Source organism: Rattus norvegicus, chromosome 16 (genome assembly GCF_036323735.1).
Source record: "Rattus norvegicus strain BN/NHsdMcwi chromosome 16, GRCr8, whole genome shotgun sequence".
NCBI classification, from domain to species: domain Eukaryota; kingdom Metazoa; phylum Chordata; class Mammalia; order Rodentia; family Muridae; genus Rattus; species Rattus norvegicus.
The window spans coordinates 40,848,831-40,851,886 of record NC_086034.1 but is presented as its reverse complement, the minus strand read 5'-3'; the positions used below and the strand labels follow the sequence as shown (position 1 = coordinate 40,851,886).

The window sequence follows — 3,056 nt, the reverse complement described above, 5'->3', positions numbered from 1 at the left end:
CAAAGATCAGATGATTTTCCCTTAAAAAAAGATTAGACAGACAAATACATTATATAGACCTTTACAGAGATGATAGATAGATATAATTGATTCTGTGATAATTTCACATGATGCAACCCAATCAAAATCATAACCCAGTCCTTCCATGTCTGCCTCCTCTTGTGATGCCACTCTCCCAACAAAGATGTCTACTTTGTACCATCCGTACACTCACTGAAGCCTAGGCAAACTCTCAGTGTTTGGCTCCTTAAGAAGAACTGAGTCATCCCCACTTCATTCCTCTTGCAGCGCCATTAATTTTCACAGAGCAAACTTCAGCATCCTTATCACACTTCCTCAGATTTCTGTGACAGCTACTTGTTTAGGCTGTTATACTTTTTTGGGAAAGGGGTTGGGGTGGAGAAAGATGTTGTCACAGAAGTCTTCTATATCTCTCCCTTTGATCAGTGCTTCACCAATTATCAATATTGCTGCAAAAGTAGTTAACTTGCTCATTACATATAGCAGGAAAAAAGGTGATGGGCTCCCATTCGTGTTCTGGCATTGAAACCCAGTTGCTGTAGGACCATTGAACTAGACAAGACCCTTGGAGGCAGCCTGGTTCAAAGACATCCACTCGGCCTCAGGTGGCTTCACGTCAATATGGCCCCCAGAGTCAGCACAGCCCATTGACATCAACATGGTTTCAGGCAAGAGTACAGATCGTGGACATCCACATATTCCTTGGTGTTATCAGGGGCAATGGACATTTATGAAGAACCTGGCTGCAACAGGACCCAGACATTGGCTCTGGTAGCAGCAAGGATCAAGATATCATCAGGGCAATGAGTAGCAGCAGTGCTTACAGAATAACATGGCCTGAGGCTGCAACACAGACTATGAAAATCTTCATAGTCCCAGGCTAAGAAACAACTACACCTGGCTGTCAGCAGCCATCTGACAAATCTTTGCAGAGCAGAATTATTAAAGATTGTCTACCCTGTCTTGACAGAGCCAAAAGTAGATTATCCTGCATAATGCCTCCTTTTCCTGGACAGCATCCTGTCTGCAGATGAAACAGGCAATTTCTGCCCTTTTGCCATCTGGTCGAGAAAGCAACCTCACCTGGAGGTGAAGAAGCTCATTCTCTTCTTTGAACCAAGAAGGTGACACTGTCAGGAGCAGATATCTCTCATTGTCAAATAACTAAATAAAATTAAATGTCACATTGTATGATTTCTGATGTTATCGAACACTATGTATGTATATAAGGTAATCTGAACTGTTATACATTGATTACTCATAGCTATTTCTAATCGAAATATATTGAAAACACCATTTTATATTTAAATCAGGATCTAACACAAAAATGAGTTTCTTATCTGTACTTGAACTCGTATGAATTAATCATCCAAAAATAGTTTGTATTAGGAGCTTTTAGAAGAACTGGGTTGAAGCTTTGCATTCTTAAAAGAGTTGCATAGGCACAATGTCTACCTAAGAGTAACAATATTAATCTAAATTTTGTACCAATATAAGAAATTTATACAAATGAAAATCCTAAATCTGTATCAAAATACATTCTGCATCAAAATAAGAAATCACTTTAACTTTGCATCAATATAAAGGTTTTTAATAATTAAGATTATGGCTTCACAAACCATCACACTTATTTTCTCCTTGTTCAAAATTATGATCATTCCCAAATTATTCCTTAAAATGACAGCATTTATTTGTTTGTAAAATAACTATTACCAGATGCCCAAGCCCAGGAAATTGGTATGAAAACTTTATAACTTCTTCCAGATGAATAGGGGCAACAAATAATTCTTTAAATCGGTGGAGAGGGGTAGGAAAACTAGAAAATGTGGTTAGATTTCAGAAAGCAGTGCTTTCACACCTGTTATCCAGGCTCTGTAGGCTTAGAAGGCTCAGGGCTTGAATGAAGTTCTGAATAGATCCATTTGAAAGGTGGAATCATACCTCACTGCTTTCCCAAGCAGGAGCACCTCCTCCGCCAGCTTCCTCCTCAGATTGCTTTTCTTGCGAGCCGACTGGTTCTGTCATGTCGACCCTCAGTCCCAGCGTCATGATTAGTGATGATGAACCAGGTTATGACCTAGATTTATTTTGCATACCTAATCATTATGCCGAAGATTTGGAAAAGGTGTTTATTCCCCATGGACTGATTATGGACAGGACTGAAAGACTTGCTTGAGATGTCATGAAGAAGATGGGAGGCCATCACATTGTGGCCCTCTGTGTGTTCAAGGGGGGCTATAAATTCTTTGATGGATTACATTAAAGCACCGAATAGAAATAGTTATAGGTCCATTCCTATGACTGTAGATTTTATCAGACTGAAGAGCTACTGTAATGACCAGTCAACGGGGGAACATAAAAGTTATTGGTGGAGATGATCTCTCAACTTTAACTGGAAAGAATGTCTTGATTGTTGAAGATATAATTGACAATGGTAAAACAATGCAGACTTTGCTTTCCTTGGTCAAGCAGTACAGCCCCCAAATGGTTAAGGTTGCAAGCTTGCTGGTGAAAAGGACCTCTCGAAGTGTTGGATACAGGCCAGACTTTATTGGATTTGAAATTCCAGACAAGATTGTTGTTGAATATGCCCTTGACTATAATGTGCTTAGACAATATCCCCTGTAAACTTAGCTTAGCTTAAAACTCATGAACAATATAATGTAGTAGTTTGATCCAGTTCTTCCACACAGTGCCATGCTCTGAGAAATAAGACTCAGACTCAAGATATATTTACAAATACCTTGACTATATAGTGAAGCTCTTCTCTAACTAGATCACAATTTAGAATAACTGACTCATTTAACCTACATTCTGTAACATGCCTACTTAACCATGTTCAGGTATTATGTGTCTCTCTCCTCACATCTTCCAAGGTGAATCTCTTTCCTCGTTCTATCTCAGAATTATGATTTCTCCCAGATTTCCCACTTCTTATTTACCACCTAAATAATAAGCCATCAGATTTATTATTAACAAGTGCTGTAGTCATATAGACATTTGATATTCTCTCAATAATCCCCCTATGATATACA

At 38.8% G+C, this 3,056-nt stretch overlaps 1 pseudogene; it reads left to right on the top strand.

Annotated features, from left to right (window-relative positions):
- Positions 1-2,005: 2,005 nt before the first annotated feature.
- Positions 2,006-2,649, top strand: Hprt1-ps1 (hypoxanthine phosphoribosyltransferase 1, pseudogene 1; annotated as a pseudogene).
- Positions 2,650-3,056: the final 407 nt, after the last annotated feature.